The sequence below is a fragment of the Eleginops maclovinus genome, chromosome 23, assembly GCF_036324505.1.
Source record: "Eleginops maclovinus isolate JMC-PN-2008 ecotype Puerto Natales chromosome 23, JC_Emac_rtc_rv5, whole genome shotgun sequence".
Lineage (NCBI taxonomy): Eukaryota > Metazoa > Chordata > Actinopteri > Perciformes > Eleginopidae > Eleginops > Eleginops maclovinus.
In genome coordinates this window covers 19,535,458-19,548,353 of record NC_086371.1, presented here as the reverse complement: position 1 = coordinate 19,548,353, position 12,896 = coordinate 19,535,458, and the positions used below count along the sequence as shown (strand labels likewise).

At 43.0% G+C, this 12,896-nt stretch overlaps 1 protein-coding gene across 1 annotated transcript in view; it reads right to left on the bottom strand.

Moving 5' to 3' along the window:
- tenm1 (teneurin transmembrane protein 1) overlaps nucleotides 1–12,375 on the bottom strand; it is a 199,075-nt gene extending 186,700 nt beyond the window's left edge. Inside the window, exon 1 of the mRNA XM_063876353.1 lies at nucleotides 12,245–12,375. The gene's annotated coding sequence lies outside the window, so the exon portion shown is untranslated. The remainder of the gene's footprint in view (nucleotides 1–12,244) is intronic.
- Between the last annotated feature and the right edge of the window lie 521 nt (nucleotides 12,376–12,896).

Here is a 12,896-nt window from a genome sequence, read left to right as displayed (position 1 = left end):
TCTCAAGCACATCAAAATCTATTTTTGATAACGTCCGGCACAATATGCTTATACCGCCATAACTGGTGATTGATTAGGACGTCGATTAGGGCACAGAAAGAAGTGATTAGAAAACACTTCATTCATATTAGTTCTCTTTCACCGTGCCCTGCCTGAGGCCTTTCCAGCCTATTTCCTGCAGATATAAAGCTTCTAAATGGAGCTTGAGAGGGTCATTGCTCATAGAGACAAAGTGCTATGGTATTGACCTCTTCAGGGAGTCCTGTAGTCCATATATCAAAGCCATTAGAGCGTGCCTGCTCAATACCTCAGAGATCTGCAGCACAGGGTGATCACCACTAGTCTGATACAAGTTTACAGCTGACCTTTCACCACTGCAGTAATGCTTTTATTCCACCTGAAAGACTCCTTCCCTTGGCCTCGCACTCAACTGTCCTCATGCACATATGCGCACACACGGATCACTTTGCATGCACACACAGACCACCCACCGACCCCTGACAGTCAAAAATATGGAACGGCACATTCATCCCACACACACACACACACACCATCGCCTTGTGAAGACATTATCATGAAGAAAAGGATCAGTTAAAATCCTTTCTTCCATCTGTTGAGTTTCTGCTTTAATCAAAGAACAAGAAGGCCTTTAAAACCACATTTTGCATCCTATTAGAGTGCTACTGTAGCATACTGTACGTCTCACACACCACACACACATACACTTGTGGTTCCCCGGCAATCACGATGCCTTTCATTTTGATTGGCAGGAGTTATTGCCTGGAATCAAAGCCGGCTATTATCTCAGCTGCCCTGTCAGAATGGGATTGACTGGTGTCACCTTCTCTCTGGTACGACGAGGAGCGAGTATACATTACCCTGTGAGCTCTGAGCTTGCTGCAGGCACTGACTGCTGCCTGTCTCTACAGAGGCTCTCTGTCCCTTTATGTCTGTCAGACGCTAACATGCAACAATGAAAAGCATGCAATCCCGGGCACACCATCTTGTGTCCCCATAGATTGAATGTGCGCATACACGGACCAATCTGGTAAACATGTTGCTTGGTGCGTGTATTCATGCTTGTAAATTGGGAAAGCTAGTCTTGTTTCCTTTAAGAAAACACATCTCTACTTGTTAATTCCCCTCTTTCACCCTCACTCTTTCTTGTACCAGTCCATCTCTCCTCCTTGCCTCTCATCTTTGCCCTACCTTACACGCTCTCCACCCTCCATCTCATCCTCCGAGGCCCCTGCGTTTAGAGAAGTAAGCCTGCTAGCGGGGGTTATTCTCGCTAATTCTAGCCCACAGTGGGGTGCCCATTAGGGGGTTTGATTCTTGGTTTTGATGTAAAAACCTGGAGGTTGTTTCATAGAGCCCAGCTCACTTCAAACAAGACACATGGGCTTTCTGTAGGACAAGTCAGCATGTGCCACCTGAGCACAACACTAGCCTAGATTTGCAGTCGAGGAAGAAACCACCTTGGGGCGTGTACAGCGGGCGCCGTTTGCTCGCTCTTCATAGAGAAACTCAAACAAGGGGAGCAACGGCAAGGTCTAATAATGATGTCGAAATAATAATCATCATGCTAAAGTTAATGTTTAATACCTCAATCTTCAAAAACCTTCACTACACCGCTTGTATGATCTCGCTCGTCATTTTTTCATGCGCATGTAGAGCGGGGATCCCCCAGTGAAGCAAAGTAAGTGCTTGAATGATTGCATCACTATGCTGCCAGTGACGAACAACTGATCTTAATCAACTCCATACAAGACTAAAGTATGTAAAATTCATAGGCTTCAATGATTTATGAATTGCAGCATACTGCGTTAACTACAACACAGAACTGCATTTAATGTATCGTCACTGAATACACAAAGAAATAAAAATGAGAAACACGTGAAAATATGCGAAGTCCAGAGAGTTTGTTTGCTCTACAGATAGATTAACAGTGAGCACTTGTTTTCAGTGACAATATATGTGTATGTTTTTGTGTGATTTTATTCGTACTTTAATTCTAATCTATAATTCATCAGTGTGTAATGGACTATTCACTGCACGGTTTACAATTAATACAAAGTGACAACACTGAGTGAAACACATGCATCGCATTAAATTGTCACCCCCTCCCCTCAACTCCTAACCCTTCTCTTTCATATCACGCTCTCTCTTGCCACAAACTCACACGAGAGTGATAATCCATGGCTACACAGTTGCAATATTATTAAATGAGACTCTTCGCCCGCTTGATCCCCTCCTATCCATCCAATTGTTCAAACAGTGCAACCATAGAGCAGTGGGCTTTCTTTCTGGGCGCGAATCTGCTTAGAGAAGTGATAGAGGCTCACATACACAGTTGCTTTTAAGCAGGATTTACGCTCCAAGTCATCTCCGGAGGGGCGGGGGCCCTTAGATGTCCGACAATAATAACAAAAAACAGGACGGCGGAAATGGCTGTGCGAGAAGGGAGGAAAGCCAAAACTGATTTACACTTTTCCAATCTCAAATGAATGGACTGGAATCATGACGAACGGTAAGAGTGAAGACATGCAAAATGGGAAAAAAAGAGAGAAAGAGAGAGTGTATCCGGGCCAGGCGGTGGGAGAGAAATTGAGTTTCACATCAGTAAATAAACAAGTAGGACGGGGAGAGCAGAGTGCCATCCAACAATATTAACTCCTCTGATTATTGATACAGTATAGTTCCAGGATTACAAACACATCTCCGCCATGCAGAGAAGGTCTTATTTTCATAACAGCCTGGCGACCCCCAGCGAGTGGGGAGCTACTATCTTTGTTAGCTCTGGCCTTTACACATTTTCCGAGAAGCTTGTTTGCACAGAGGCGAGCTAATCCCACTCACTAAACAGGCCTCGCAAGCCACGGGAATGACGATGAGATGAAACCTCCCGAAATATATATTCATGCTAGAGCTGTCGTTGCTGCAGATGCCGCAAAGTGAAGTCATGACAATCCCGCTGTTGTTTTGCAGGTTTGCATTTTGTCTACCATTTTGATGGCTTAATCATCAGAACGCGCACTCTCTGTAGCAGAGAATGCAGATCCAGGCTACAGGTCCTGCGGGAGTAAACAATGAGCTGCCAGAGAAAGATGCCTCTCCTGGAGTGTGGGGGGGGGGGGGGGGGGGGGGGGGGGGGGGCGGGGGGGGCTGTTGAACACTATTTTATTCGTTAGCACCGCCATAGCTCCTCAGGCATATGACAGGGACACCTCAGACGAGAAGCTCTGCAGGACCCTCAGGACCCTGTTATACCTAAACCTCCCCGAAACAAAACAAAACAGTACACCGCCCACTGGGAGGGCTCCGCAGATGCCGAAAGGATGGAGGGGAGAGATGCATGAAGAGCGGGGATAAAGAGAGTGATGGATAGATAATGAGAGATGGAGAGATTTCACAGTGAAAATGGGGGGGAATTGAAGGATGGAAAGATTGCCAAGTGAGACATGGAGTGATAGAGGGTTTTAATTAGTGGATAAGGGCTAGCTATCTGTGGGCAGCGGCAGCACTTTCGTCACGTAGCCGTGCTTTCATAGCTGACCAAGCCTGAAATCTCTAGCTGCTAATGCTGAGTTTACCAGCAGAAGAGCACACACACACACACACACACACACACACACACACACACACACACACACACACACACACACATACACACACACGGTCCTTTCTGCACAGTATCCTCGAAGATGAAACACACTGACAATCAGCCACAGACGCGCACACGCTCAGTGCCTTCCCCACACCCACACTCACTTGTAGCATTTCACGCTAACCAGCAAACAACACACTTGAACACCCACACGCCATACACAATAAACACTGGCCTTTTCAGTGAGGAATGCATTGTGAATACCCCTTGCCCGCCATTTCTCGCATTGTCTTTGCCATTTACTCTCCATTGAAATGCCTTCCTCCATTCTTCCTCAGAATGCAGCGCCCAAGGTTAACGTGCAAATGAAAGAAGAAAAGTCTGTAGTTCACGGTAGGTAACACAATAGCCCTTACAGTCTGTGCCCACCGGTGTCGGAATGAGAGCATGACCAAGAAGCCGGAGAAAGAGGCGAGAGCGTGTCCATTCGCAGAGCAGATTGGTTATTGTGAGGAGCTAAGAAACCATCTTGGGCCATTTGACTATTTATATCCTACATGAGTCAAATCCCACATCGCCACTGCATGGCTGAGCGGTGTGGAGAAATCCATAAGGTCCTACACTATTCATGCCCTCTGAATGTGGCCTAGAGCGGGGGAGTAGCTAAGCTTTTTCAAAGGCCTTTTTCATACATCGCATATGACTAAACTTTTTCTTCTTTCTTTTAGATCTTAACCAAGGTATAGCTTTTTTCTCTTTCCATTGCTTTAATCCAGACTTTCTTTTCAAAATATCCACTTCTCTCTGATCTAAAACTCTCCGCTGATTCTTCACAAAAACCTGAGGCGCAAACAGCAAAAATGGATGAGAATATGCAACGGCACACTCTCGCATGCACTACACCACATTCCCCACACAGGCATTCGAACCACAAACACACGAAGCAACAGACACCACCCAAAACCACTTAATCAATATTCCTGACAAGACAAAGCCTTATTCAACACGTTTGATATTCCTCCTCTCTCGCAAGATAAATACATGTCACTGTCCTCCTAGCAGGACTAAAAGTCTGCTCCCACTAACTCGCTTTGCAAATAAAGCTTTACATCAAGACTGACACCCTCCTAAGCTCTCTGCATCTGCCACTGCTTGGTAAAAAGCCTCTTTCAATAATGCATTTGACCGCTGAAACCTCCAACACCCAAAGCTCTGCAAAGTGGCAGCATTACAGATGCAGGATTAATTGATAAATCAATGGCATTGAGTCCAGAAATTGGATTTGGCGATTAGCAATTTAGACAGTATTTCCTGTGAATCTCCTTTATTAAGTTGTTGATTACAGAGGAATGAGTATTAGCCCTGCAGAGGAGCAGATCTACTGCTAGCTGTTGAGAAGCCATTGCAGATTGATTTCTGAATGCTAAGTGGGCTAATCTTCCATCTACACTCCTGCAATGTGACGCTTGTCATCCGGCAAAGCCCAGGAGTGCGCGACAGGAGGAGGATTTTTGTTCCGAAAAGTAGAGTGCCTCCCTGCATAAATCCCTCCTCCTCCCTGGCTTTTCAGATCTGTTCTAAACCTTCACCTCCTCTCTGATTCTCCAGGCCTTTTCGGAGGCTGAGGTCACTCAGGGTTTTCAGCAGCCTTGCTCAAGAAAAAAAAAATCTCGACAAAGAGAGGAGAAAGCTCACAAAGGACACAAGACTGTGCTCGAAAACAAACTGCGGCCATGGCGGTGCTCTTTTGTACGCTGCTGATGAGATCGGGTGTGCGGGGGATGAATACTTTCGCTCCATGAGCCGGCTCTGTGTATTGCAGACATAAAATGCACCTCAAGGTTATGCTACAAGGTTTGGTTGTCCACCTTTACATTGGAAAGTCGAATGGTCTCTAAAGCAATGTTTTCAGCCTTGGAAGTTTCACCTGACTGTGTCAGTCACACGTCAGTGAAAAGAAATGTTAGACGACAAATAAAATAACCACAGGAAATACAGTAAAATGTTAGGAAATGGTGAGGAAGTTCTTTTCATCTTGCTTTTTATGCTTTTCATCACTCCTGTTTCCTTTATTTCATTGTAGACTTTTCTAAATTTGATAGTCAAAACGAGTTCCTGAATAATTTGAATTTCTCATTTTGTTGCTTGTCAGATGAATCACTGTGTCGTCTGAGCAAAAATAAAGAGAACAAAATGTGTATTCTCCAAACAATTCCTTTTCCAGGTCGGGCTGACATGCACTGCTAGCTGTAAAATGTAGGATTTGAGGATTGTTACATCTGTATTAGGTCTGCTGTACTTGAAACTGCTGCCTGATTTTTCTTGGAGTAGATATTGGGCAATTTTTTCTGCTCAAATCTTTTCTGCTCGTGCAGTTTGGCTTGGCGTGTTGGCTGGCAATCAGCTGAGAGAATACGCGTCTCCTCCATAAGAAGTCAATTCGGGGTGATGATACAAATACTTGAAACGCATCCCAGAGTTCACAGTGGATGGAGACGCAGTCTGAAATTAAACCTCTACCACAAAACAACATGTCAAAGAACACATTGAACCTGATTGTACTGTACTGTACTTGTATTGTATAAAAACGGCTTCCAGCTGAGAGGCATCAAGCACCGTTTTGGGGCTATTCATCTTTTCTATGAGTTAATAATTCATGATCATCTAGAAAGTAGAGCTATGAATATTACTGATGATACACATGAGGCTATTTACCAGTCAGCAGGAAATAGATGAACTCGTTTAGACGAGAGATGTACAGTAAACCATCACCGTGTTTTATGTTGCTAAATAAATCTTTGAATAGGCTGCAGATGCAACGTTGGGGTGCAGATGTAGTTGTATGCACCTGAAGTCTGACACCTGACACCTTGATGTTAATTGTCCTGTATCGATGTGACTGAAGGTGAAATGCTGCTGTATATCTGGGGAGTATCAACGCTGGCCAGCAGCCGACTCCCCTTTTGTCCCCCCTCCATGTCAACAAAAGAGGGATAAAATCAACGCAAATATAATGGATTTTAACTTAATTATTGTGACACCGATAGCTCGACGAGCACTCTGAAGTGAAGGACAATTTGTGTGGTAATAAATTGGGGAAGAAACAGAAATTGATTTTTCTTCTCCTGAAGTTGTCCACTGACTTGATTAATAAAAAAATTCACAGTGAGAAATGTGTCCCTGTAGGTGTGCATCGACTTTCTGTATACGTGTGTGTGTGTGTGTGTGTGTGTGTGTGTGTGTGTGTGTGTGTGTGTGTGTGTGTGTGTGTGTGTGTGTGTGTGCGCATGCCTGCTTAGAAATTAATAGGCACAGTGTTTGTGAATATACTGTACACACAAGAGGTGGACAAAACAAAATGAACAGTACAGCTTTATGAGGTTTAAGATGTTACCAATAGGGTGGACAAAATAAAAGGAACAGCCTTGCTATAAAGGTGATTTGAGCTGCAGTGTTTAATCCTTCTACAGTAAATTCATTAGTAAGTATTGTAAGTAAAAAACAGCATTGATTCCATTTCCAGTTTTTCAAATGTGAATATCTTGTTTTTCTAAATCTCCCTAATTGCGTATCTTTGTGCTCTTTGTCAAACAAATCCAGACATTTGAATAGTGCTGCATCTAACAATGATTTGCATTATGTCTTAAACTCTTCTTTCGTCATTCCAGACCCAAAGATGTTATGTTTGTTATGATTAAAAATAGAGAAAGTCTAAATCCCTCATATTTAAGAGCCTTTTCTGAAGCATTTTCTGCCATTTTTGCACAAAATATTACTTTTAAACGATTTAGAAGACAATTTCTGTTTTGTTGACTAATCATTGCAGCCCCTTTTGAATACATAACCTTGGAGCACAGGACCATACTGACAGATATATTACGTAAATCAATCAATAATGAAAAATAATACTTAGTTGCAGCCTTATATATAAATATAACACAATCCAATACAGCAACGCAAATGAAGTCCCCAAAAAATTAGCATACGCTTAAATCAGCTCTTCTGTCTCAGCCTTCTAGCTAGGTGGGTTCAATCAGCACTCCTCTCCACAAGCGCACACACACACACACACACACACACACATACACACACACACACACACACACACACACACACACACACACACACACACACACACACACAAACACACACACACACACACACATACACACACACACACACACACACACACACACACACACACACAAACACACACACACACACACACACACACACACACACACACACATACACACTTCTCTTGACAAATTAATCTCATATTTTAAAGACAAGTAGAGTGGGCTTGGCCAGTAAGCCTATCTCTCTGATCCTTCTTTCTTCTGACTGGATTTTGAAAGAAGAGAGGTCGAGGGGGGGGGGGATAGTGAACGTACTGTAAAGGAGAGTGAAGGTACGCTATGATTGCATTTTCACAAAACAAATGTAACATAACACTCAGCTTCTTATCAAACTGTATAGTTCCTGACTCTTGCCCATAGCCCAATGGAAGGAGACAAGAGAGAATAGAAGGCTGGAGATGTCTGTGGAGACATAGCCAAAAACTTAAAAGAAAAACGCCTCGGGCATATACAGTGTGTGTGTGTGTGTGTGTGTGTGTGTGTGTGTGTGTGTGTGTGTGTGTGTGTGTGTGTGTGTGTGTGTGTGTGTGTGTGTGTGTGTGTCTGTGCAGCAAGGTGATTTTTTTTTTGTTGATACTATTTCTGTCCCTTTCTCTGTTGCTGTTGCTCCCGCTTTTGGTTTCAGCTCTAAAATAAACAGTATTGTATTTGGATATTTGAGCATATGGAGAGAATAAAAGCAACAAAAGAGACAAAAGACCTTGCCGACGGAGGAATATTTTTTTTATCATAGTGTGAGAAAGGATGCCAAAAAAAGAGATAGAAAACAGGAGACATCTTGCTTCCAGACTATGATGTCTTTTACGCAGATTTTTATCCTAATTTTGAAAGAAAAGCCCTTTATTATGAAACAGGATGCACAAAATAAAGGTTGTGAAAGAGTTAATCCTCTGAGAAACTGTGCTTCATAATTTGCTGTCAATCACTTTGTAAGAAAAATAACCATAATGATGCATCAAAGCTTTCCATATTCACTAATTATTTTTTTCAATTATTAAACATGTTATGCTGACAAAAATGCTCTGCTGTGTTAAGTGCATTCATTTTAAAACACAACTGTAAACACTGTGGCTATATGAGATTTTTATAGGGTCATTTGGCGATATTATATTGCTTTTTTTTTCTTTCATTTTAATCGCAGTGCCGGCAATTTCCTGAGTGCAGAGGCCGACCACAGCCAAACGAATAGAACAAACCCTAATTAGCACTGCAGGATTTGTTAAACAATTCCTCTTGAGGATGGAGCAGTATTGCAGCAAGAAGGTAAATATTTGACGTTGTACAATGGCTACATCTTTAAGTGTGTTTGTGAAAGCCTCGTGGTCCAGCAGTCTGATTACCCTGAACTGGTTCTCTCACTTTGAAATTATCAGCGGGTGGCGAACACTGTGACACTTTTTATGCTATTCCAGCAATTATTCCTACCATGTCATGAGCACACAGAGGAAAAGGGGGAGAGAAAAGGGGGATACAAACTCCCACTGGGCCTTGTATTGCCTGCGAGTTTCAACTCCGACTGCAGTTCTAACTGTTGTACTCAATATAATAAACAACCTCTGATGCTTTCCACGTTGTCCTCTCACTTATTCATGACCCCAATTTTATTAAGGAAATTCAGTTTCACAGCAAACTTGCATGGGACAAGGAGGGGAAAGTGTGTGAGCGATTCCATGGGAGAAAAGGAGCATTACAGTGCCAGGGGCTACTGCATTCCTGGAATGAAAATTCATAAATAATGCAGGGCTGGATAACAAAAAAGAACTCCCCCGCTGTCTCGCAGAGCAACGCGCTAACCAAAGGCCATGTAATATCACTCAAATCTCAGAAAAACACAAATTATTAGACACAAGGAAAGATTATTTCTCTGTGGTTTCTTGACTCAGGACAATTTATGGAATCTGCTGACAGTATTTAACAATCCGAGCCTGGATTGTCAGGAAGTTACTTTGGAATTATAACTAGGCTCAAAGCCAAGGAGCTGGGAAGCTTATTTAGCACCGGCCGCTTAACAACAAGATGAAAATTAAAAGTGAATGTGCAACCGCTGAGAAATTACCGTAGAGCTGACCACTAACTGCTGCTGAGTGGGCTGCATGGAGTTAATATGCGGGACAGTAACTAAGTACATTTACTTAAGTAATGAACTTAATCACAACTTTTGGGTAATTAGGTTTCCTGATACTTTAGACTCGTGCTTCACCTCATGTGCAACTGGTGTACTTTTTTTTTTTATACTGTACCCACATATTGAACTTAAAATTGGGATATAGTTTACATTACATAAGAAGTTACTGTGCACTTTGTTTTAATGTATAACACACTTTGTTTTATTTATCAATATCAATCTAGCTGTCTTTCTTTACTCCACTTCATGTATGTGTAAGTTATTGTGACTATTCAAATTAAGATGAATTTTTCACAATTTATAAAAATGTCTGATGGTTAAAACTTAAATGATCCCTTTGTGAAATTCCAAAGCTTTACCCTACAGTATATAAAGTAATCCTACTACACCAACTGCTTATCAAAGTGATGAACTCATTAATGCATCACTAATTATAATCCAATAATATGATATAATCCTAAAAATGGCCACCATGTAGAATGGGTGCTTCCATTTTTGCCCAATGACATTTAGATGCAACTTTTAAACTTAACTTGAGGATCAACTTAAATGTTACTTTACACTTTTTTACCACTTGATGAGTTGAAATGTAACAGCCTGAATATCTGACTGATTGATTAATCACGTGGTTGGTTGACTGACACAAATGCCAATGCCTTATCAGTGGCATGTGCGCAGCATATAATTGGTGGAGTGACATTTCAATTCAAAGAGCTGTCCTCTAATTGTGAAAGGCGTCGCCATAATGGGTGTGCCATTTAAAATATGCACTTAATCACTGCTCATCACCACCTCCAACGCAGCAGAGCTGCAGGGCCCAACAAAATCCACATGTGGACGACAGGCTTAAACACACACACACCCACAGACACACACACACTTCACCAGTCAATAGCATGATGAGCAGCCGGCAGCTACAGCTCATCAAACCTACAGTACAGTGGGAGAAATGAATGCTGAATTACAATCATCTCCAGACCCCATGCATCATCTTCTGCAGTGTGTATGTGACAAAGACACAAAAAGATTGTGTGTGTGTATTATCTGACCTCCACAAACAGATGCTCTCTATTAATCCCAAAGAGCAAAGACAGACTGCCTCATTTTTATCATCACTATCAATAATAACGTGCGTGCCGAGGAAGAATTAAGCATCAGTGTGTGAGCAGCGTCAGGTGACACACAATGCAACACGGGCACAACATGCTGCATTCAAGTGTTTTTTTGGGGGGATTTTATGACAATACAGTACGCATTATGGGTGAAACAATCCAAATATCAATAATAAAAGATTTCCACAGAGGCTGGAGGGGTAGTGCATCAGATACCATGTATTTATTGACAAATTATAGTTTCTGATTACAATGCATTTGCAAATGCATGATTTATGGCATTTTTATCCCCTAAAGCAATATTAACAAACCAAAAAAGTGTGTCTGAGAGTTTTCTCGTTAATGGGAGAATATATTTTGACAATTACTCAGGCATTATTTGCTGTGTGTTTATTTGTTTTTCATACATAATTATTTATTTATTGGAAATATGCCTTCAGTGGTTTACTCCGAGCAATTATTTATAATCTACTGTGAAGGAGAGGAGTGAGGGAGGTCTAATTTAAATCTATCGGAGCATATCCATCCTGGTGCAATTTTCCCCTGCCTTCACAATAATTATGATTTATCAGAATGCATTCGCTCCCTGTTCATTATTTATTCGGCTTTTCACTATTTTAAACACATGGGGGGGGGGGGGGGGAATAATCATAGAGGTCAATAATTTAGTCAAGGGATGGCTTCACCAGCTGCTGCATCATCCAGAAAGGTATAGAAGTTCATGTGATAGAAAAATAAACATGTCACAGAGCTGAAACGTGCCAAAGTTGGACTCATGGAGATGTCTAGCGCGGTATAAGCCGCGATGGAACACAGAAGACACACGTCAGAGAGATCTATACCCCCTGGATCTCCGGTGGCCCTGCTGGCATCATTAGGCTACACCTTAGTACTGATGGAGATGGAGTGGACAAGCCAGAAGTGGAGCAAAACAACTCAAGGCTGTAAGTGTCGCTGAACCAAAACGACACTTTGCACACATGACAGGCTGCTGATCCAACTGCCATCATCCAGACTGCTGTCAAACATACATGCTGGTAGAAGTCTGCACTTCAAAAACAGGCGCACTGATTTTCATAAAAACTGCACCACACACACGTACACTGCCCCTCTCTTTTTCCCTACACACATGGGCCACATAGCCCATTCTGAACAGCTGATAAGATTCCCTGTGAACTCACGCTGTCTCAGCCTCGTTTAGCACAGCAACATTGCAGCCCCCCCTTCTCAATGAGCCTACTAAAAGGCCAGAACTGCTTACCTTTCCGACGTAGAGCCATTCCTTTAGTACCGATTCCACGCTATGAGAAGCCTGCAAAATGCTGAAGACTGCGCAATCCCCCCCGGTAGAAATTTGAATTGAGACGCGGTGCTCCTGCTCCAAAGAAAAAAAAATGTGGTTGAGACACCTCTCTCTCCCTGCTGGTCTGGTTTCGAGGCGGCGGTGCTGATGCTGATGATGCTCGGTTCTCAAATGCCGATGGAGGACGACGAACCAATTCGTGCAGGAGAGGGAAGGGATCTCCTTGCAGGGGCTGTGCGCGATGCTGCTCCGCCGCGCAGTGTGACAGGGAGCCCGGCGCGGTGCGATTAGCTGCAGTTGAACCCGGAGGAAGCTGACGGGGTGATGCTGTTGCTACTGGTGAGGCTCGGTGCCGCTATAACAGCAGCGCTCCCCCGGATCATACCACCGCACCGAGGAGAAGGGGGTGTGGCACGGAGCGGCTACAGACACAACCAGGCTCTCTCTCCCCGTCAGGAGGTCGTCTGGATCACGAGTTAGACTCATTCAGGCGATGCCATATGACGTTCATTGCTGTCCTGCACTGGAATGCTGACTCATAATAATTATTATGATATGGTGGAGGTTTGGTATTTCCTGCCGAGGATTTTTTTTTGCTAACCTTTCAGCA